We start from the raw sequence: 25,317 nt of genomic DNA, 5'->3' as shown, positions 1-25,317 counted from the left end.
AAATTGAGCCTTTTTAATTCCATGTTCATCCAAGTGGCATTCTTCCGTCAAGTGTGGACAATTGCATCTTTCAGATCCAACTCTTATAGCATGAATTGACTGGTCCATCTTGGTCATTCTTCTGTCCATTGTGTCAAGCATAGCAAGTACAATAGCCATGTCTTCAGAATTTCCCCTAATTCCTTTAGCTCATTCACTTATTGGATTGTGGTACTGACTAGAATGTTTTGCAAATTCTTCAACCAACTCCTTGAATTCTCCCAGATTTTTCTTAGTTAGTGGTCCTTTTGAATCAAGGATTTGCCCTGTCATGACATTAACACCATCATAAAATATTGAGACTTCTTGTTGTATGTTAAGGTCATTTTGAAGACAGCTTCTTAGCAACCCTTTATAACGCTCTCATACCTTATAAATTGATTCACCCGGATTTTGCTCAAACTGTGCTACTGCCTTCTTGAGTTTATCTATTTTTGATGGTGGGCATAATTGTTCCAAAAATTGCTCTCTCATTTGTGCCCAAGTAGTGATTGAACCAGGTGGAAATGCCTTCAACCAATCTCATGCAGCTCCCTTAAAAGTAACGGGAAGCATCCTTAACAACATGGTCTATCTTAGAACATTCAGTACAATAAAATAATCCGCAATATCATTGACTTCATCCAAATGCTTGTAAGCATCCTCATGGTCCTTTCCATAAAATGGTACATCCTTAAGTGCAGCAAGAATTTGTCCTTTCAACTTGAATGTTGTAGTGGTGGGAATTGTAGTTTGTACTAGATCGGGACTAGCATCATCTCTTTTTTGCTTCTTGTATGCTCCCATGGACATATCCGCAATATTTTCCATCTCGTTTTCTGGTTTGTCTTCACTGTCACTTTATTATAATGTAAATTCAGGCTCGGATTCGTACTCGGATTCTCGTGGGTTAGATTTTTGATCAAAACTTTCTACCTTGCTTTTGTCCTTTGATGAGGTACTAGATCCTCCCACTTTCTTTCCTGACTTCTTTCCAAATACTGATTTGAGATCTTTGAATGATGAATTCTTCGATGTTTTGTTCACTCCTGTGTTCTTATCTACCTTTTTGTGAATGGTTGACTATGGATCTTCAAGTGGTGGCAGCAAAGGTGTGTTGGAACCTCTGATCATGAACTACTGCAAAATAAACAAAAATAAAAACCTAAACTGAACAAAAACAAAGAAATAGAAAAACAAATGGATTCACGTCGTGGGCCTTGAAACCTCCCGTCGTGAGTTCAGTGTTGAAAAAATAAACAACTAACCTGAAAAATAACTTTTTGCAGGTTTTACCCCACAAAAAGGATCAATTACTCAAAATCAAATAAATTGACAACTAAAAACTTGATGCGTGCAAATAGTTGATTTTGATCGTTCCCGGCAACGGCACCAAAAACTTGATGCGTGCAAATAGCTACACCGAAATTTAATTTACTAACCTAACTAACTTAACTAACTAAAATGCACCTAGGCAGTATACCGAATCGGATTGTAACATAGTTTAAGTAAGTCGGGGTCGAACACAGGGAATGATTTCAATTAATTAATCTACCTACTATTAAGTTAACCTAATTTTCTATCAAAGTAATCATTTTTATCCAATTTTGCAAGTTTAGATGAACTTAATTTCTTAACTTAATTCAATCAATTAACAAAAAACTTCTGTTAGTTTGAATCCACCTTCCCTAAATGGTTTCACTATCAATAATGACAATTTCTGTTGGTTATGAATTAAGATATTACTAGCAATTTAATTCCAAATTTACTAATATTAAACTAATTCATGTAGAGCTATGTATAGTCACACATAATTTGACACATAATCAATTTAATAAATAGAATTGGAGCTATGTACGATTGAATTAATAAACACAATTGTGGTCACAATATGAGTTCTATATCATAGCTAAATTTAACAATTCAATTCCTTAAATAAGATTGGTTCTATCTTAGCTCTAATAATCTAATGTTCAATAAATTATTATGTATTCGAATTCATGCAGATTACTACACATAATATGAAGTTTAAAAAATCTAATTATCAAATCAAGCATGCTAGGTATACCAATCAAACACAATACATAACCAACAAGAAAAGTCTAGATTAATAGAATAAAACCATGAGTTCCAGCTTCATCTAGCAAACAGAAGCAGCTAGATTTAGTTGGACATTCTAACAAATAAGCACAAGAAAGTTATAATCAAAAACATGTTTGAAAGTACCAAACTAATAATTGAATTATGAACTTCTTCTTCCTTGGTGTTCAACCCAATTTCCAGGCCTTCTTTCTCTCTGATTTTCGACTTGTGAACCGTCTCTCAAGTCAGCTTACCTCTTAAAATCACAGGGACCAAGGACTTTTATAGTTTTTGGTTTTTTCCTGACTCGCGTTGTTAGCTTTGAAGGCTCATGTCGTGAATCCACTAGATTTCTGTATTCAACATGAATTCATGATCCGCGATGTTTATCTTTTGGAAGGTCCCAACTCAAGTCGTGAACATTGAATACTCATGTCGTGAGAGCGTATTTTTGCTGGATTTTCTATCTTTCAAGTCTTCATCCTCCAAAGTTCCATTCTTTCACACTTCTAGTCCCTTTTCTTCCAAATGTGTTCTATTTGACTGCAGAGTACAATTTAACCTTATACGTGTCATTATTCCATGAAAATAACCAAAATATTAATAAAAATGTACTTAAATATTGCCTAGAAATATGTATAAATATGGCAATATCAACCACCAAATCGGGGCCTCACATTGTCTATATCTCAAAGTCTCAAAAGCCAACTATTGATCCGGGCCCCACCGAAAATTGACATTCATCTTAGTCAAGCTAGTCAAAGGTACGACGATCTTGTAGAAATCTTGTATAAATCTAAGATAATACCCTGCTAGGCCCAAGAAGCTACGGATCCCAGACTCATTCTTTGATATTTCCCACCGCATCACTACCTCAATCTTGGTTGATGACGTGCCTCAAAAACTGCACCTCTCACAACCAGCAATTACACTTTGACAACTTGGAATAAAGCCTTTCTATTCTTAGTGTCTCCAATACCTCCCTCAAATGCTGCTCTTGTTGCTCCTTGTTCTTAGAATAGACCAAGATATCATTGATAAAAACGATCAAAGACCGATCAAACATCGCCCTACACACCTTGTTCATGAGGTCCGTGAACGCTGCTGGGGAATTGGTCAGCCAGAATGGCATCACCACAAATTTGTAGTGACCGTACCGTGTACTTAAAGCTGTCTTCGGTATATCCTCATCCCTAATCGTCATCTGATGGTACCCCGACCGAAGATCAATCTTAGAAAACCAAGATGCACCCTAAAGCTGATCGAACGAATCATTGATCCTCATAAGCGGGTAACGATTTTTCACCGTTAGCTTGTTCAACTCTCAATAATCAATGCACATCATGTGTGACCTGTCCTTTTTCTTTACAAACAGGATTGATGCTCCCCACGGAGAGTTGCTCGTATGGATAAACCCCCGATCTAGCAGCTCCTGAAGCTGCATAGAGAGCTCCTGCATCTCAGGCGGAGCTAGCCGGTATGGTTTCTTAGCTGTCGGAGCAGCACCCGAACAACCTTGATGGAGAAGTCTCCTAGCCCTCGCAACTGAACAAGGGGTTGGCCCATGCAAGGCCCTCTCCCCATGAATAACTAGTTCTCCCCCACTTGGGGTTCAAACCTTTACCAGTTGACGCTCGCAGTCTATCATGGCCTCGTTGGCCCCCAACCAGTCCATCCCGACGATCACCTTCAGTCCGCACAACGATATCGGAATAGGATCAAGACACAACCTATCCTAAAAAACATTTAGGACACAGCCCTGATATACCCTCGCAACACTCATGGTGCGGTAATCCGCAATCTCAACCTCATGTGGGGAATCCAAAGTCCCCGGAGCATCACGGAAATTCTTGCTAAGCGCAAGAGATACGGACGATCGGATAGCTTTCGAATCGAAAAGAACATGAGTCGACATACCATTTACCCAAAAGGTCCCTATATAAGAGCACATATAGACATAAGCATAAAAAATTAATATAGAGTGGGAAAATAAATAACTTACCAGCTACGACGTCTGGCGCTGCCCGAGCATCCTATGTGGTCAACTGAAATGCATGCATCTTCACCACATGAACATCCGCCTTGGCAGGGCGGCCATTAGTGATCATCATTGTGGCGGGCGCAGGCACGCCGATTGATCCTCCCCCTCCCTACAACCTCGAACAATCGTCCCTTTTATGGTCGATCTGGTTGCAATGGAAACAAATCATGCCCTTCTTGGGGCAGTCCCTACTCACGTGGCCTGGCTAAACGCGAGTATAACATACTGGGCCCGTCACCCCACAAACTCCATTATACGACCTCCCATATTTGGCACACTGGCCATGGACCTACTGGCCCCTACCAGAAGAATCAGATGTCTTAGGCTTTTTAGCCTTACCTACTACTGTCTGAGCCTTCTCTAGCTTCCGCTTGGTGCGGAGCTCCAACTCCATCTCCCACTCCCAAGCCTTCTCCACCATCTCATTTAGGGTTTTGCACCATGAAAAGTTCACAAACTCACATATATCATCCCTCAACATCGAATAATACCTCGTCCTCCTCATATCTTCATCTGCATCATACTGCAAAATTAATAGTGCTCGTTCCTGAAACTTGGTCGTGATCTTCGCATAGTCTCGATGGTTTGTTGTAGCTCCTGAAATTCCCTCACTCTACGTTGCACCTCAATAGATGGTGCAAAATCCATCCCAAAACGTCTGACAAACTCCTCCCATGCCATCTCAGCCACTCCAGCTGATCCCACCTGGTGGGTCACCTCCTCCCACCAACACCTGGCTCGATCCTTCAACATGCATGAAGCAAACCCTAGTTATTCTGCCTCGGAGAAAAAGCTCGTGCATTGGGCATTCTCCATGTCTGCCGCCCAGCATCGAATAACTATGGGGTCAATGACCCCATAGAACTCAGGCGCTTCGCATGCCTTGCACTCCCAAAACGAGGGAGTTTGGGCCCCGACCTGGCCCGCAACAATCTCGGCTCGGAAAGACCTGATCCGCTCCTCCATGATCTCCATCATCCCCTCTGTGATGGTCCCAAAAATCACTGGGGTAGCATCAAGAATGCCCCTCATAACCTCAGCTGTTATAAGTTCACACAGCCTCTCGTTAATAGGCTCAGTATCGTAGCCCGACCCGGATCCGGATCCAGATCTGGATCCTGATCCCCCTGCTCCATGATGCGTTACCACCTTTCTGCACTGAAATACCATAAGACAGAATGATCAATATATTCAAAAAGGGGATCCTTCCACATCGGTCTCCTTAGAGCTTCCAGATCTAACATTAGCTCGGGTACAGGTCATGTGCTTTTAGTAGTATGAGCCCAATACTACCTTCCACACCTACCTATACCATCCCCAAGGCTAAACCTGATATCTCTAATTCGTTTTAGAATAAAAATATATCACAAACTACCACATAACCCAAATCCTAGGCTATCCTAAGATTTGCTCCATTCCCATCAAACTAGAACTCAAATCAATCATAACAGGTTTCTTTATGCATGCAAATTATACACAGAATAGGATCAAATAGACTCTCGACTAATAGACTCAACCCTAGGAGCACGACCAAACAAGGAACATGAAATAAGGCCAAATCAATTATTCTAAGGCTATAAGATCCTAACCGTTTACAATTTTGAAAGCACACACATAGCAACAGCCATCTAATGATCACATTCCAAATACTGATATAGCATGGCTAACATATTGGGGAAAACACTTAATTGAGCTCGCGGGATTACATGTATTGCACTCTCCTTTTTTCTTACAATAAATCAATTTTAAGATGTTTTTAACTTTGATTTTTGAAATATTTTTTACCATTCCCCCAATTTGAGTTCTGACAGACCTGAAAGTATGCCCGAATCCCTCAAACCAAGGCTCTGATTCCAACTTGTAACATCCCAAATTTCCTATAAAAATTTTCATTTCTATGTAAAGAAATCATTTCCAAAAAATATAAAATTCCAATCACATTTTTTTTCAAAATCCATAACATCAGGCAATTTATTCATAATATCAGTGTCCCCAATAAAAATGCCAGACAGTGCATGTTGGGCTCTTACCCTTAGATGCTGAAGTACCTGAAACAACCAGCAAACTGTAAGCTAACACTTAGTGAGTTCCCCATAATATACCCCATAGAATCTACATAATCACATAAACTATATTAGCCATATAAGCTACAAAAGCCTTTCATACAAACATATAAGGATGCCCTAGAAACCCTCCATGGTCTTAACTAAGGATGACATGGAAACCATCCAAGGTCTTACATCGAGTACCATGGGAACCCCCACATGGTCTTAGCCTGGAATGTCATGCGAACCCCCACACGGTCTTATATCCAATTGCCTCGGGAACACCCCCGGGGTCTTCCATGCAAGTATCACAAAGACAACTAGCATACCACATACCACATAATCAACTAACATACCACATAACACATAATGGGCCGGCCCTTGGTGCCTTTAACCCATTGGTATGGTGAAGACACTCACCTTTGTCAGTTGAACATAAAAGCTGCTCGCCTAACAGTCTAAAACCACACACACTGAAACATAATACCATTAACCCAAAATTCCATGTCCAAACCTATTAGTGGGCCTCATGGCCCAATAAGGCACAACCACAACAACTATGGCCTCAAAACAACAAAATCAGCCCAAAACTCTAATAGGATTCGAAACACAATGTTGCGTACCACTCCAGTACGCTCAACGTACTAGTTCCTTAAGCAGTACGCGCTGCGTACATGCTACTACACGCGGCGTACAAATCTGACACACACAAACGACCATTAAGCTCTTAATGCTTGGGATTTTAGTGTCCAACTTTAGATCTATGTCCATTAAGATGTCCTAAGGCATAATGTTGCAAACTTTATTCCTTTCAAGCTCCATATGCTCCCCTACAACCCTTTACAACCAATTAAGACCTTTCCAAGGGTCTTAACTCATGCATGAGGTCAAAACACCCATCAAGACTGCATTTTTATGGTATGAATGAACTAAGGGACCTCATATCTACTCATCCTAAGCTCTAGAGTTGGTCAAAATGTGAGAACCATTAATTTTGGTCAAACAAAGTCAACAAATGTCAGCCATGTCAACTCAACTTGTATTAGAATTTTTGGTGAATTGTGATATTCCCTAATGCATTTGTAACATCCATAGAATTTCAGTAAAATTTAAACTTTTCAAAACAATCCTTTTTCTATAGAAGTGTTTACAAAACCGTTATTTCCAAGACCTTTATTTAAAATCAGAATCATTTTACGCATAGTTTTCAAAACAATAACGTTATTAGAGTATCCTAGAAATCATAAGTCCAAAACGCGAGGATGTGTACGGTTACACCTTCGCCTTTGCAATGCATCTGAAACAATAAAACTGAAACCGTAAGCACAAAGTTTAGTGAGTTCCCCCAAAGTACCAACAAACAAACTGTAGCACATATACAAATAACAACATACTATAGGTCCAGTCAACCATCTTTTTGGAATACCCCAGGCACTCAACCATCAGGTTGGAATGCAACCATACTATGGATCCAATCAACCGTCGGGTTTGAAAACCCCCGACCCTCAACCATCGGGTTGGAATGCCAACATACTATGGGTCCAATCAACCATTAGGTTAGAATACCCTCGACCCTCAATCATCTGGTTGGAATGCCAACATACTATGGATCCAATCAACCATCGGGTTGGAATACCCTTAACTACTAATTAAACATGAGCACGTATATAAGGAAATCACATAAAGGTCTATAGAGACAACATACTATGGGTCCAATCATCCTCGGGATGGAATGCCCTCGGCCTGTTAGCTTACGCACAACGCAGAGAAGCCTCAGCCACCCTATACATATATAACAGATAATCATTTGACAATCTACCACCAATCAAACCGATCTAATAGATCACTAAGCATAGCATCATCCTACCTACCAGGATACAGATCTAATAGATCACCACAATACATAATCAAAAGCTAAACCAGGATAAAAATCCAAACGGGCCGACATTGGTGTCTTCGACCCTATTAGTACAATGAGGAGAACTCCCCTCACAATGTCGAATTGTACTGAAATGATCAACTCCCGAAGCATTGCTCCAAACTCAAACACATATAACCATCATAGGACCAAATCCATCAAGACCCAAATTACCAAAATACCCTCAGAAGTCAAACAGGGTCAACCCTGGTCAAAGTCAAAATCAACAGTCAAGGTCAACAGTCCATGTTGACCTAACTCGTGGAGTCCAACTAATAACTCTTCGAATTCCTCCAGAACTCAGAAAACCGCAAAAACCTGAGTCAACTCACCGAGTTGCCAGCCAACTCGTTGAGTCCATCCAATGTCTATAAATATTGTGGAAAACCCTAACCACTCGGCGAGTCACTCCATTAACTCTTCGAGTTCATGTAGAACCAGAAAACAGGAAAACCCGTCTCAACTCGTCGAGTTGGCCACCCAACTCATCGAGTTCTTCAGCCAAATTGCAGCCGGCCCATTCCAGTCGAGTCCAAAGCTCCAAATTCCAAATCTAGCATCCTAGAATGGAGTTACCACGTAAAGTTGCCACATTTACGTGCATGCAAGGCTTTAAGAGGCTTAAAACGCCAAAATCAAGTCTAAGATGGGATTTATGGCATGGAGAAGGGCCAAAGCTTACGAAAATCAGGAACTTTATATTCAAGGGGGTCTAGAAGAGTCCAGATTATAAGCCATATCCTTGTGACAAGACCCAACCTGAGAATGACCCCCATTTTGCACCAAAATGCCCATAAACTTGTGTGAGAAGAGATTTAAGGAATGGATAGTGAAAGTAAATACTTTTTACCTTTAAATGCAAGCCAATACGATATAGATATTGGATCTACAAGCTTCTTCTCTGTAACACCGCAAATTTCCAAACAAAATTTTTTTCATTTTAAAATCATATAAATTTCATAAAACCTTCCACAAAATCTCACTTGTTTAGTTTACCAGACACATATCCATAATTGATTGATTAATAATCTAGGATCCTCAAAACATAACTCCTTCTCTGGTGTATACAATCAAGCAGGTGCGTTCCCACGATGCTGAGAAAAACCTGAAACACATAACACATAACACGGTAAGCACGAAACTTAGTGAGTTCCCCAAAATACCACAAACAACACAATAGCCACTCGAGGCTATACTCTATAAGACCCTCCAGTCAATGTGTCTCAGTGGGACCCTCCGGCCCCATCACTCTAATGGACCCTCTGGTCCCTCAACTCAGCATCTCAATATAATACATAGTAAGCATATCACAAAACAAATAGCAGGATATCTCAATTCACAACACATACACATAAGACCCTTTGGTCACATATAAGTTAACACTCAAGGTAAGTATAGTGACAAGACTCAACTCGGATGAAGAATGGCTCCTATAAATGTTGTCGCTGCACACCTGCCTCTAACATTGTGCTAAAACCACAGTTAACCCAATTAGGATCTAAGACCATAGCTTCACTCCTCAGGTCTAAAGATAGCCCACCCAAGGCCCAACCCTTAACTCAAGTCAAAAAGGCAAGCCCAACATAAGGGCCCACTAATGGCCCAATCTTCCCGATTGGGCCCAACCTTAAATGGACCTAAACTCTAAGCCCAATAATCCTTTACTAAATCCCAGGAGGGTGAAAAGACCATGCATGCAATGGGCGTACGTCTCTCTATGTTGCCACGTATGATGGGCGTACGTCTCTCTACGTTGGGCGTACGCCTAGACATGCATGCAATGGGGGTGACTCATTGCTACACTACGTGTAGCTGGGAATATGCTAGGCATACGTCCCAGACTTGCTTATCATACTCAAGGGGTCATAACCTATTAAGACAAAGGCTACCATCTATGATTTCGGTCAAATAAAGTCTCTTATAACATAAAGTTGGTGACTTTAAGCTCTATCAATGCTGAACAAGTCAAGATCTCATAAAATCTCACTTTTTCCACCATAAAATCAACATATCTCATAGATGAGGAGATCTTGACAACCAAGACTCCATTTTTATGAACTTATACCGTCTAAAGACATCAAAGAGGACAAGTATAAGGCTCTTGGGTTGACTAACTCAAAAAGCTTCAAGCTTTGGGGACATAAACCATAAAATGGACCATCAAAAGCACTATGCAAAATAAGAGCAAAGTTTTGAGCCTTATACGTCTGAATGATGCTCCATCTTCAAGGAAACTCAGATCCACGAGCTTGAGTGACAACTCTTCTTCCTTCAAAGTTCCTTCTTCTCAAAAGAATCCCACAAGAGCACTTCATAAGCCCCTAATGCTCACACAAGCTGAGAAACGAGATTTAGGGTTTTGAGGGAAGTAAGATGCTGGAAATGGTGGCTGAATATGAAGGCATATTGTACCTTAAATAGGGATACTCCAAACATTAGGGTTTTCTTCTAGGACCTAGTATGCCCAGCGTACTCTCTCGTACGCCCAGCGTACTAGGTGGCCTTCGCGTCTCTTCCATTCATATGAGTATGCCGAGCATACACACAGTTACACCCCACCTACTAAACTGCCACACATCTCAAAATAAGGACTAAAGTTACCAAAACTTCAAACTGCCATAGCTCCTTCGTTACAATCCCATTTCCAACGAACTTTATATCCCCGGAAAGGTGATGAGAAGCCCTATGCTTCTACCAATTCGTCACAACCCCGAGACTCCCTCATGCCTATTTTGCAGCCCACGAACTCTAATAATGGATGATCTGAAACAAGATGTTTCATTCTCGATGCAAGCTTCTTGATTTTCAAGTTTCTTCACAAATGCACCAAAAACACACTTTAGGCTCTCACTCACTCAAGAATAGGGTTTAGATCGATTAGTGTTGCTTCTGACCATCAAAAGGTGGTAAGGAGGCTAGAGGAAAGGACTTAAGGTCCTTTAAATAGGGTGAAAACCCTAAAAATTAGGTTTTCATATTCCAGGTCCAACTTGTCGATTTGGGTCCTACAACTTGTCTAGTAGGTCCTAAAAGTCACACGGGTTAGCTACACTCTACATGACAAGTTGGAGCCTCCAACTTGTCGAGTAGGCTTCCTTATTTGCATAAAAATCCCTAAAATCCCACTCCTGGAAATCAAGATGTTACAGCACCCAATGTAAAATTGACAAGTTATAATACAAAGTACCACTCTTATTGGAAATTATCGAACATAAACCCAAAATAAGGTTAGTAATGTAATAATTCAGTAATTCATTTTTATATTATTTTAGTGTAAATAATATTCATAAAATGATGTAGTGGAGTTCATAATCCTTATACTACATGGCAAATTCATAACAAATGCTACAAATACTGATTTTTAGTGAATTCGTCACCGAATACGACAAATTCTATACCCGACCTAAAATGCACAACTTTTAACGGAAAGAATTCAAAATCAACCTACTTTCGTGTAACGTGTTATTATTTTTGATAATAATGACTTTATTAACAATTTGAATTTTTATAATTCAAATTAAATATTAATACATCATTTATACCATATTTTCTTTATAAAAATACCACACTTTTTATAAAATTAATACTCTTTTTATAAAAGTCCAACAATTTTTATAAAAAATAAAAGAGTTGACCTTGATGAGACTTGTCTAATCTTTTCCAACAAAAAATATTACCCAACATGTATCAAAACATTATCCAACATATAACAATGCAAAAATCACTTCACCCTTCCCCCTCCACCATAAATTACCCCCCCCCCCCTGCGCGCTTTTATCACTTCATCTTCTTCAACACTTTTCCTCCATAATCCTCTCAAGCAACTCTTCAATTCTCTGAAGATCTCTCATCCATAAGTTGGTTCTTAAGTTTTTGGTAAGCTTTTCTCCAACTGAATCTACACATAAAAATACTAGTTTTTTTTTTACATTTACACACATTTATATGTTTTATTATCCATAGAGTAATACCATCTTCAAATGTTCTAAGCTTGAGGATCTTCATCTTCATCTCTTTATCCACTAATAAATCCACTCAAGGTGAGTTCATACCCCTCATTTTCATTTTTATTCGACTTTTCTGGGGGGGGGGGGGGGGGGGGGGGAGGGGATACAAGTAAACAAATCCTATTTGGATGATATAAAGGCTTTCCAAACTAAAATACAAGTTATTCCACTAAATCATATCTAAGCTTAAAAATCAGCTTTCTACAAAAAACTTGTGGTCGGTTCACCAACTGTTTTGCCCTACATAAACTTTATATATTTCAAAAATGTTCAATATGAAAATAGTTCAGGTCTATACCTTTTTAAAAACTACTCGCACGTGTTCATATGATTTTTCTACAATTTATGGTGATTTTTACATAAATGTCTATCATTTCAGAACCTTTTCTTACCAGTCTGTAAAAATAAACATTTTCACTTTGGTCAGGAACCACTTAAGATCAGGGAAAAAGTATTATAGACAAAGTACGATCATTTTATAAGCTCTGAGAGTTTAAGGATCCAAATTTCGACAGAAAAGTCAAAAGAAGAAATTGTCTTTATCATACTAAATGTTTTATACTTGTGTTTAGATGTAAGTTTATATTTTATAATATTTTAAAACAACTAGAGATGATAACTTACATGTGTTTATATATTTGATTATATAAATGCACTTAACAAAACATTTATAATAAACTATAATTGGTATAGTTTGTGGGTCACAAACACTACTTTATCATTTTGGACGAAACATATCATTATTTAAATGTATAATTATTTTTACACTACGTAACCACTATGGATGAGTAATACTTGCATTTACAAGAAAAATGGTTTTCATTACACTAGACGTAAACCTGTTGATACAAGTTTGTGCGACACTATCTTCACCGTACCTACCAAAGTATTCACTGAAGTTCTGAATTATAACCAGAATTTCAGTAAGAGAGCATGACACTTGTGTATAGATCTATACAGGACTGACAACCCCTCACCTAAGTTGTGAGCTATAGTTAGACCAGCAGGTCTAGAGTGACAAATTTCTAACATTCCAACGCCTGAAAAACGTTGTAACAGGCCACTAGTTGCTAGCACGGTTACAATAACTCACATGGGGTATTAACGATACATTTGGTTTATGGGGCTAATATACATTCAATTCGTTTTATATAATGATAAAACTTCATACCACTATTTTCGAGTACAACACTACTTACATTTTTGGTGATGTATTTAAGACTTATAGCTCAATTTAAAAGAAAATATTGGATTTTTTGAAAGTACACTCTATCATTTTTAACAGGAAAAATTAATAATTCTTCTCATAGAAAACTCTTATGAACTCACCAAATTGTTGAAACTTTTTCAAAACTACTTGTATTCTAAGGAAATCGTTAAACAGGTAACCATAAGATTTTGAGGATGGGACGCTACAGCGTAACACTCTTTATTTTTTTCATAATGTAATTGGTAGTGAAACAAAAAATACTTGGATATATTGTAATTTCCCAGTTATAATTATAATGGTTGTGTTGCTTTGATCGCTATTATCCATTATGTTATGGTACTGTACATGAAGTCATCCACCCCAGATGTTTCCACCATTCTAGTTTGTGGGTGTTAAAGATTGGTATCGGAGCATTGTTTATAGTGAACTAAGTATATCAAACCATATAAGATATACAACTATAAGTACAATGGGGCTAAAACACTCTAACTAAAAAGTATACTTTTAAGATGTAATTATATTTTACTAAAAGTATGAATACATACATACATACATACATACATACAAAAACAGTATCATAACAAGAACCATATAAAGGTATTAAGATAAGTTGGACGCTATGATTAAGCCTGGATAGTTGTGTAATCATATCTCGGATAAATATGGCCTTATCAACCATATTTATGCGAGATATGACTAACATGTGTTTGGGAATGGTCGTACTGAACAACAAATCTAAAACTTACGAACCCCTCATACAAAGAAACTCTAAAAACCAAACATAACATGTAAAATACTATAGGAGTATTTTATGATACTACAGAACCATAAACCTAGATTCTTTATGTGTCTCTTATACCCTTATTCTTGTACAGAAGACATGGCCGAATTTTTCCACGAAGACCCCTACTACCATGCCATGGAAACCAACGGATGGATCGAGGAGGATCCAGAAGAGGTTCATGAGGAGGATCCTGAAGAGTACCAAGAGATGGATTATAAGGAGGAGGTTTCTGATGAGAGATCAGACTATGTGGAAGGTGCTATGGAGATCGTTAATAAACCTTACCCTCTTAGGAGCAGGCATGAGACCCTTTCACCTCCCTCCTTCCAGGTATATAGACGCCCTAATGGAGGTCTTCCTTGGATCAACATTCCTCGTAAGAGAATATTGCCCATTGAAAGGCCAAATTCATTGCTAACATTTGCCTCTGTCTAGGATGCGCCCCACAATGGGAAAACCATCTGCAAGCATGGAGTAGAGAAGACGGTCGGCGATCCACATTCGACATGTACCCACTACACCATGCTCCGGGCTCCAGCATCCCCACAGATCAAGCACCACCTCTGATTGTACCACGAATGGCCCACTAAGACACTTAGGTTCAGGTTCTCCATCATGAGGTAATAGAGATCGGTGGCGAAGGGCAGGACATGAAAGTGCGAATTCGACACATCCACAAGGAACAAGAACACCATACAGATGCCATGTTGAACCTATAAGAGGATCAGGAGAACAATACAGACCGCCTACACTCCTTAGAGGAGGAGATAGCCGCCATGAGACAACAAATCCTTGCAGCTGAAGATAGGGCAGTCATAGCGGAACAGAGAGCGGAGGAGGCTACTCGCGAGATTTGTGAGATGGCTGGGCACTTTATACGTTATTTTGGTATATGATATACTAGTATAGCCTAGTGCGTTATTGATTACACTAATCACATATTGTGTCAGGTTTATTGGACATCCTTACGTCTAATAGTAGTGAAACAAAATCTATGTATGCCTTCCAAGAAGATTGAAACTCACGTCAATGGAATATTCCTATCTTATTGAATATATGAAGAAGGTGCATTGTGTATAAGATACCTACTATTACTACAACTTACTAACCTAAGTACATCTCAGACAATGTTGTTGAAGAGATTAGGAATCATAGAACAACAATAAGATGACATACTAATGGCGTATGACTAGGAACAATTTTAGTTCCTTGCAAATTGTTTCAAACCTTAATACTTGGAATAGCGCAAGACTCTATTCATAATTAACTCCAATACCAACACCACCCCCAACATGAACTCTAATACCAACATCAATGGATACGACTACGATCAAAGAGATGATCATACAAAGGGTGGCGACTATCGTAGCAAACTTTAATATCAAAGGGAATTAAGGATCAGGAAACAATACCCACAACTCTCACAGTGACATCCAAGGAGTGAGATGCAAGACTTAGAACAAGGACTTTGGAAGCTCACCAAGAAGAATTCAGAGATATGCGGCTTACATCAACCGCTTCAATGATTTGGCTGTCTTGTGTCAGGAAGGGTTACTCCTTAGTACAAAAGGATAGAGATACATCTGAGGTCTTACCCCACAAATCTAAGGGATGGTCATTTCTTCTCGGCCAACCACCTTTGACAGTGCAAAGCATATCACTCATCAGTTGACGGACCAAGGCATCCACTAGGAAAACCATGGTTCAGAAATCCGACCCTCCCAAAGGAGAGCAACAACAAGAGGGAATTATGGAATAAAAGGAAAGAAAAATGCTAACAACGACTCAGAAGAAGCAGGGAACGGTGGCAGTCCTCGCCTCTACCACCCTTGTAGCCGTTAACCAACCAAAACAATATGTCGAAAATCTCGTAAAAGGGGACAAGTGCCCTTATCATCACTTTCACTCACGTGGGGAGTGTTTCAACAATGGGACATGGGAAAGCGACGAGGGACCCGCTGTGATTACCAATATGTTTCTCCTCAAATAAAGCATACACATGCATACTTTACAATAGGGTGCGGAGAGGGAGCTCGTGAGTCACGAAGTATATTTACATACTCAAACAAAAACCTCAAACATTCACTAAAATATTCCCTGTAGAGATGGTTAGGGGAAGAACTAAAAACACCAATGACACATACCTAGGATGCACCCTAACTCTAAACAAGCATTCCTTTCAAATCGACCTAATATCGATGACAATAGGACACTTCAACGTAATCATCTCCATGCTTTGGTTAAGTCCTTACCATACTAATATCATGTGTTATGAAAAGATCGTTCAACATAACTTAGGAAATAACAAAACCCTTGTCATCTATGATGACAAACCCGACAAAAACCTCTGAATCATCTCTTGAATCAAGGTATAAAAGTACCTACACAAGAGGTACCACACCTTCCTAGCGTACATTGTGGATGAGAAACAGGAAGTGAAAGGAATTAAGGATATTCCAGAAGCTATAACTTTCCTGATGTATTCCCATAAGACCTTCTGAGAATACCACCCGTACACCAAGTCGAGTTCGATTTAGTTCACCACATATTTATTAGTTTTATTTATGTAATAAGGATAATATACCTCAAGTAACTAGGGTCTTTTAGGGAAACTATGTTAAAAAATATAAGTATGGTAGATACTTGTACCCTTCAGTTCAGAACGGATGACCAACCACCAACTTTTAGGGAGAATATAGGATTTTCCCAAGATAACTCGACTTTTCATAAACGGATTGTTTTTTTTACATGTACTATCGGATATTCATATTCATTCCATGACTCCATGGATTGTACATACCTTGTATGAATTGGAAAATCATGGAATGAACGGTTTTTGAATGAAACGTACTTTAATTACTGGTTGTAACCAGGGTTTCAAAACAAACGATATTTACCTGTAATGAAAAGAAATCATTTGTACAAATTCAGTCACTAATTTCCAATACAAAAACATGCTTTTGAACTCACCAGCTTTATGCTGATACTCTTTCAAAACTTACTTGTATTCTCAGGGATTTAGTAGACAGGTACTCCCGACCGCTTTTGAGAAGACGTAGCATTTTGGAGACTCGTCTTTTCACTTTTGTCTATTTTGGTGTATACAAACAATGTTTTCCAAAATGATGTAAATATTCATATTGTTATTTAATGGTTATGTTTTGTTTGATTGCAATGACACGATTGTTACGATACTACGTATGACGTCACCCACCCTCGAACGTTTCCGCTGTTCCGGTTTGGGGGTGTGACAGATTGCTATCAGAGTTATTGTTTATAGTGAACTAAGTATACCAAACCTTACATAGTATACAACTATAAACACTAAGGGGCCATAGTGCTCTGAACTAAAAGTATACTTTTAAAGTATATGTATTTTTACAAAACTATACAAGTATACCTACATACAAGAAACAGTATCATATGTAAAACAAAACAAAAGTATTTGGATGTTGGACACTACGGTTAAACCTGGGAAGTTATGTAATCATGTCTAGGATCAATATAGCTTGATCAACTATATTCATTCGAGACATGACCAACATGTGCTTGGGAGTGACTGTGGTGTTGCAGCAGGCCTAAAACTTACCAAGTATTCCAACCACAATGTATATATAGAACAATACAGACAACTTAAAATACTATACGAGTAGTTTAGCTAGAGCCAAATACCGTGTAGAGATTCATTCCAAGTGTTGGTACTCGTTCTTTCTTAGCGATAGTTTACTTGCATTAGTAACCCTTCCTTGTTTATCTCTTAGTAGAACACTCTAGCTATCATATTGAGATATATCTTACTTCATATCTCTTAATTCAATTCCAGAGGACTTACCATCCTCTCCTTCCTGATTATTTTTAGAACAAGATGCCCCCAAAGAAAAGACCCAGCAAAAAGTGCAAAATTTCCTCGTCGGATCCAACACCGCCACCACCTCCTCAGTTCGATCCTGCAATATTTCAGGCAGCTGTCACTGCCGCTGTGGCTACCGCAATGTCACAGATAAATATTGGCAGCTCTATCAGATTGGGAAGTGGTGCCCAACCCCTTAACCCCAATGGAAACTAGGGACATCAGAAGGAGTGTTCCTATAAGTATTTTATGAACGCAAAGCCAAGATCCTTTGACAGCAATGGAGGCGTCATTGCCCTTACTCGATGGATTGAGAAGATGAAATCGATCTTCGAGATCTACGCATGCTCGAAAGTGACTAAGATGAAGTTCGATGCTTGCACCTTCACAGACAGAGCATTGACCTGGTGGAATAGTCGGGTCAAATCCCTAACCCTATCGGTAGCAAATGCTATGGGTAAGGAGATCTTAAAAGAGCTTATGCTTGCTGAGTACTGCTCAAGGGGCGAGATGCAAAGACTGGAGTATGAGCTATGGAACTTGAAGATGAAGGGTTCCGATATTGCTACCTATAATTCTAGGTTTAAAGATCTAGCACTTCTTTGCACGAGAATGGTCACCCCGGAAAGCAAGAAAATAGAGAGGTTCATTTGGGGATTGATGCCCCCAACGCAAGGAAATGTATTGGCTGCCAAGCCAACCACTTTTGACAATGCCAAGTGCTTGGTACAAACTCTCATAGATCACAGAGTTGATCTTGATGCAGCAGTAGCCACACCCGAACCAACAAATGTGAATGTGGAAAAAGAAAGTTCTGCAAACAGCGAAAGGGCGAGCCTTCGCAAGAGCCCTCAAAGAAACAACAAACGGTGGCAGTTCACGCTGCTACTAATCCTGCCACTACTCCTGTCACTCAAGCACCTACCAGTAGATATGCCGGTTCCCTTCCTCGGTGAGACAAGTGCAATTACCATCATAATCCCGGTCCATGCCGTGAAATTCTTTGCACCAACTGTCGCAAAATGGGGACACAACTCGAGTATGTAAGGCACCAATCCAACCAACCAATCAGGCATCTGGAGCAGGTGTCGATCAAGCCTGTTGTGGTTGTGGTGAGGTCGGGCACTACAGGAGAAACTGCGCCAAGGCAACAACGACTGGCAACACGGGGAGAGTATTGACTATGGGGCAAGAGGAGACAGTTGCTGACCCTACTGTTGTTTCGAGTACGTTCCTCCTTGACAACTCTTATGCATGCATTCTTTTTTATTCTGGTGCGAAGAGAAGTTTTGTTAGTCATGAATTCAAACACCTTCTCAAACATAAACCTCAACCCTTAACCGAAACATTTACCGTCGAGATGGCTAACGGTGAGGAAGAGAGCACTAACAACATATTCATAGGATGCACCCTTACCCTAAACGATCATTCTTTTCCCATCGACCTTATGCCAGTTTCCATAAAAAGCTTTGATGTCATCATTGGAATGGATTGGTTGAGCCTCAATCATGCTGATATCTTTTCTTACGAAAAAGCTATTTGTCTCAATCTTTCCTCTGGTGAAACCCTCATGATCTACGTTGATAAAATCAGTTCAAACCACCGTATCATTTCTTGCATCAGAACCCAGAGGCTTCTGCGACAGGAGTGTCACGCATTCCTGGCCAACATCACTAACGGGAAATAGGAATTTAAAGACCTCGAGAGCATCCCCGAAGTCTGCAACTTTCCCAATCTCTTTCCTTAAGAGCTTTCAGGAATTCCTCTAGAGCGCCATGTCGAGTTCCGAATCGACTTAATCCCTGGAGCTACCCCCGTAGCTAAGTCCCCATATCGCTTAGTGCCAGTAGAAATGCAGGAGTTATCCAGTCAGCTCAATGAGCTGCTCAGCAAAGGATTCATCAAAAACCATTATATTTGTGAAAAGAAGGATGGAACTTTTTGGATGTGCATCGACTACCAAGAACTGAACAAGCTCACCGTCAAAAACCGTTACCCTCTTCCTCGAATCGACGACCTCTTCGATCAACTTCAAGGAAACAACTACTACTCGAAAATAGACCTAAGATTAGGGTAACATCAGCTGTGAGTCCATGAGAGTGATGTGTCACACCCCAAAACTGATAACGGCGGAATACGTTTCAGGGTGGAGGACGTAGTGTACGGTATCATCACAATTGGATAATAGTAAAAGCAAGAAACATACAACCATTTCATTTACATAATGAGTATATTTACAAGTGTATTTTGTAATGTTCAACAAACACCAAAAGTAAACAAAAATAAGAGATGGGTGTTGCATGCTCCACCTTCTCCAAAAATGTTGTAGTCGTACCTGTCAATCTTTGACCTGAAGATACAAGTTATTTTGAAAAGAATATCAGCATAAAGCTGGTGAGTTCATAAGAGTTTAGTGTGAGTTCTTATATAAAAAGCATTAGATTCGATAGTATGAAAGTTAAAGTTTACAGTCATAAGTAGTAGTAAAACCTAGAAAATCCTATATTTCCCGAAATGTATAGTAAGTGAAAACCTTTAAGAAACATGACATTTTCGTCTTTGAAAACCATTTATCATGGAAGTATAATAGTGACTCTGTAACGCCCCGGGTTTTCTCGGTACGTTTGGTTATTTTAATTTAATTATCCTTGTAACCTTGGGTTAATTTATTTAACCAATGTCTGATTTCTTATGTTATTGGACTCTTTTGATCATCTTGTAAACTCCTTTTATTGAAGTCCATGGGCTGTGGGCCTATTTGCAAAGTCCATCTAGTTAATAGTACTTAATGTGTAAATTGAATCATTTGGAACACACACAAGGAAAACACTCTAAACCCTCCCTCTCTCTCTCAAAAATCGTCCCTCTCTCTCTCTTTGGGATCAAGAGCAGCCAAGGGGCTGTTTGGAGCTTAATTCTTGTTCATTTGCAGCCTTGATTCATATTGGTATGAACCTCCTTATCCTTTCTTACAACTTGATTCATAACCTTGTTCTAGTTTTATGATTTCATCTTCACCTCTTCTCCTTCTTATTTTATTTGTAATTGTATGTTATACATCATCTCAAGATCCTATCTTCACCCCATATATGGTGGATGATGGATCTAGGGGATTACATGTGGCAAAAGATCATGGAAACCCTAAAAGGGAGAATGATGATTTTATGTGCTTATGTTTATTTTCATGTTGATTATTATTACATCCTTGTGGCTAAATGAAATCCTAATGATCCTTAACCCTTTTTAGTACCACCATTATCATGGGGACTGAATTGGGATGATGAACACATCTTAAAATGTGTTTCAAAAGGAGAAGGATGGATAAGCCAAAAAGGAATCACGGGTGGCTACGATTTTGTTTTCCATCAGATCTGTAGTAATTTTGTAAAAATCATATCTGGAGCTCTAGAACTCAAATGGACCCCAAACCAGTTCCACAAGTTCAAAAATTGAGTTGGCTAACTTTCTTAAGAAGGCCAACCTCACTATTAAGGGCTTTATCTATGTGAAAGAATGGCATCTTTGCTGTTAGGTCTGATCCGGGTCTGTTCTGATATGTCATTTTGTTTTCATCATTTCTAAGGCTTGGAAAAGGATCCAGAGTGATTCCAAGTTTCTATATGTTCCTTATATTATGAATTTAAGATCTGGAGAATATGGAGTGTTATTTCCAATTATAAATTGGTTAGAATGGATCCACACTCCAGGTTAGTGGGCAGTCACCAGCTTTTGCTAGTGCTGTGATTGTCCACAATGTGAATTTTATATCTGGATTTGAGAGATGCTTTTCATTCAATTCCAACTCTGAGACTTTCAATTGTATGTCCTTTACTTCTCTTAATTTTCTTTTGGACTAATTCTACTCACAAGTTGGGTAGAATTGGCCAACATCACTTGACTGTATTGTTGGAGACAGAAGTGATACACCATTTTGTAAAATTCATATTTAATTCATCTTTTGGAGTTAGAATGAGTTCTTTATAGTTGTGGAATCCAGAGCAATCATAGTTTCCTATAAAATTTAGTTAAAGCTATGTTTTTGTTTTAGATTTTGGAGTAAATCCGTTTTGAACAGCAGGTCTGTTTTAGAGACCTTGTTGTGATTACTCTTTTCTCAACTCATAGCTTCGTTACTTCTCCTTTCTAACCTTTAGTCCTTCTTAGGTGAGGTTTTGAAGTTTGCTCAAACTTGGTAGCATTATTTGATTGTTATCCATCCTTAATACTCACTCAAGGTGAGTTCTCTCACACCTTTGTATTGATGATTGTGTTTGCTAGTTAGCTCGTGTGTGATTATTTGAATTTATACTATATAAGTATTGTTTTAATTCGTACATGTGCACTGTATGTAACTAATTATGGATATGGGGACACCACCAAAGGATACGGATTTACTGGTGTGGTGGGTAGGTAAGATCACCAACGTAATACTCTTCGTGAGGTGCGGTGATTAGGGCCAAATGATACGGGATCTTCCCGGTGCGGTTCAAACCTACAAGTCCTTCTCGTAATATAGACATTGATTCATTCTTTGCCTTTATCATTATAATTGGAAAATGGATTAGGGCTAGTAAATATGAATGTTAGTACAATGTCTGTGTTTGAATTCACTAAGTTTCGTGCTTACGTTTTTCCCTTATAAGTTTTCAGGTGTTAAGATTAAAGAGGCTAAGGCTTGACATGGAGCATCGGAACATCGCTACTAGTTATTTTGTTGGGACCTTATTATTATTATTACTTCCGCACTTATTTTATATGGTTATTAAGTTGATGGATTATGTTATGACTATTTCAGTTGTTTTAATTTAATTTAAGATGGGTTTTAAAAGTTTAAAATTTTTGCAAAAAAAAAAAAAAAAAAAAAAAATTGGGTGTCACAAGTTGGTATCAGAGCCACAGTTTGAGGGAACTAGGCATTCTTGTGGATGTTCTAGACTCAAATTTGAGGCTCTATAAGAGTTTATTTTCTTTTTAAAATATTTTTCAAACTTTCTGAAGACTAGTAGTGAAAGATGTCGCGGTGTACCAGTCAGCCAGCCAAGTAAGCCTTATTTCTTATGTTAAATGTTTATGTTAAATTGTTGACTATGAATTGGATTCTACTAGCCTTAAAATATTAGATTACACACTTAGTTAGTGTTAACATGTGAGAGAGTTGTAAAATTAACGGCTAGAGCGAACTGGAAATTTTGAAACTAGACGCGAATGCGAAATTGGAACTTGTGTGGAAGGTAGTAGAAGGGCCCCTACTATTTGAAACATCGGTGCCGGTTTCGAGTCGGGGCAAGGTTGAAAAATTTTCGGCAAGCTGAGTGTTTCGTCTTCCTAGAAATATCTAGGCTGAATTATTTCTAAATATTTTCCTCCTTCTACGGATACAGATGGCTCCGCCTGCTCGCCTTAATCAGCTCCAAATGGAGCAAGTTAGGAATATTGTCGCTGAGGAATTCAATAATGCTTTCAATGAACTAATCCCGGACGTGACCAATGACATAATCAACCAGGTCAAAGCTCTTCTGGATGAGCGCCTCGCAGCTATTTCCGGGGGAGCGTTATCGGCTCCGCCCGTTCGGGATTCGGCATACTACTTTGAGAAGTTCAGCAAGTGTAGCCCTCCTCTTTGGAATGGTGAATCCGACCCAGTTGCTGCTAAGCATTGGGTGTCAGATGTTGAGGGTGCCTTCATGACTGTTGGGTGTCCGGACCAGTACAAAGTTGTGATCGCCATGAATCAGCTGCGAAAAAGGGGAAAGACATGGTGGAACACCATCACCACTCTATTAAACGAGGAAGAAGTGAGGGCCATGTCTTGGGCCCAATTTGTGGAGAGGTTCGAGGCACAATATGTGCTCAAGGTGGAGCAGCAGCGGATGCAGCAAGAGTTCATGGCCTTACAGCAAACTACCGAGTCTGTTAGCGACCTGAACGCCAAGTTCTTGGAGATGCTATCTTTTTGTCCCTCATTTGCTGGGAACGAGGCATGGTTGGTCAGCCAATACACTACCATTCTACGTACCGAGATTCGGGAATTCGTTAGCATGCAGGAGTTCCCGACTTTATCCGCGATCATGGATGCAGCGAGGAGGAGGGAAATCGAGTTGCAGACCCAGACCAAGAGGAAGGCCAATGACACCTCCTCCAAAACATCCGGAGATGCCCAGAAAAAGCAAAAGCAGGGTGGTAAGTCAAGGTATGAGTACAGGCCGTCTTCAGGTCAGGGCGAGAAAAATCCGTTGATATGCTACAACTGTAAAAAGCCAGGGCATCATTGGAAGAATTGTAGGGCTCCCCCTGCGAGTGCAGTTCCTCAGATTACTTCTGCTGCTCCTGTCTGCTATCACTGCAACGAGACGGGACACAAGAAGCCCGAATGCCCGAAGTTGAAGGCTAGTAAAGGAAGCGGGGGTACAAATCCTGCAATTGCATCGTCTTCTAAGGGACCTACTATGGTGACACGAGGTCGTGCTCACCAGATGACTGCGGATGAGCCGGTAATTACCGCGACAGTGGCAGGTAAATTTCTTTCTTTTTTTCTTTCTTTTCTCTCCTGCCATTATTTGATAAATGGTAGTTAGAATTGTTTACATGATCGTATGTGGTAAATCAGGCACTTATTTGCTAGATTCCGAGCCTGCTGTTGTTATGTTTGATAGCGGTGCTACCCATTCTTTTGTGTCTCGCATGTTTATTAGTCGTCTGGGGTGTAGTATCGGAAAATTGGCTCGCCCAATGGTTGTCAAAGTTGCCGACAACCGCACTATTTATGTCACCGATGTCTATCGGGGTTGCACTCTCGAGTTTTCTAGAGTTGAATTCCCTATCGATCTTATCCCTATTGCGATGCGAGAGCTCTGCGTTATCGTAGGCATGGATTGGCTTGATGCGTTTGATGCGGAAATCCACTGTCGTAAGAAGCAAGTTCGTGTTCGAAACCCTAGAGGTGGAGAACTTATTATTCAGGGGGGACATTCCCCGCCTGGATATGGCTTCTTGCTCTTCTGCTATAGCACTAGACGACGTTCCTATCGTTTCCGACTTCAGCGATGTCTTTCTGGAGGAACTCCCTGGCTTGCCACCTACTCGGCAAGTGGAGTTTCGCATTGATTTGGTGCCAGGTGCGACTCCGGTAGCGAAATCTCCATACCGCTTGGCACCACCTGAAATGAAAGAGCTCCAAGATCAACTTCAAGAACTAAGTGATAAAGGGGTTATACGGCTAAGCTGCTCGCCTTGGGGTGCTCCTATTCTCTTTGTGAAGAAGAAAGATGGATCCCAGCGAATGTGTATTGATTATAGGGAGCTAAACAAGCGCACGATAAAGAATAGGTACCCGTTGCCACGTATTGACGATCTTTTCGATCA

The 25,317-nt window shown here is 39.7% G+C and overlaps 1 non-coding gene across 1 annotated transcript; it reads left to right on the top strand.

Moving 5' to 3' along the window:
* The first annotated feature begins 358 nt into the window (after positions 1–358).
* Positions 359–465, top strand: LOC111911338 (small nucleolar RNA R71). The gene has a single exon (XR_002856837.1). It is a non-coding gene; the product is annotated as a small nucleolar RNA R71 (small nucleolar RNA).
* The last annotated feature ends 24,852 nt before the right edge of the window (positions 466–25,317 follow it).

The sequence above is a fragment of the Lactuca sativa genome, chromosome 8 (assembly GCF_002870075.4).
Source record: "Lactuca sativa cultivar Salinas chromosome 8, Lsat_Salinas_v11, whole genome shotgun sequence".
NCBI classification, from domain to species: domain Eukaryota; kingdom Viridiplantae; phylum Streptophyta; class Magnoliopsida; order Asterales; family Asteraceae; genus Lactuca; species Lactuca sativa.
Note: the sequence above shows the minus strand (reverse complement) of the source record. Positions and strands in the feature narration are given on the sequence as shown.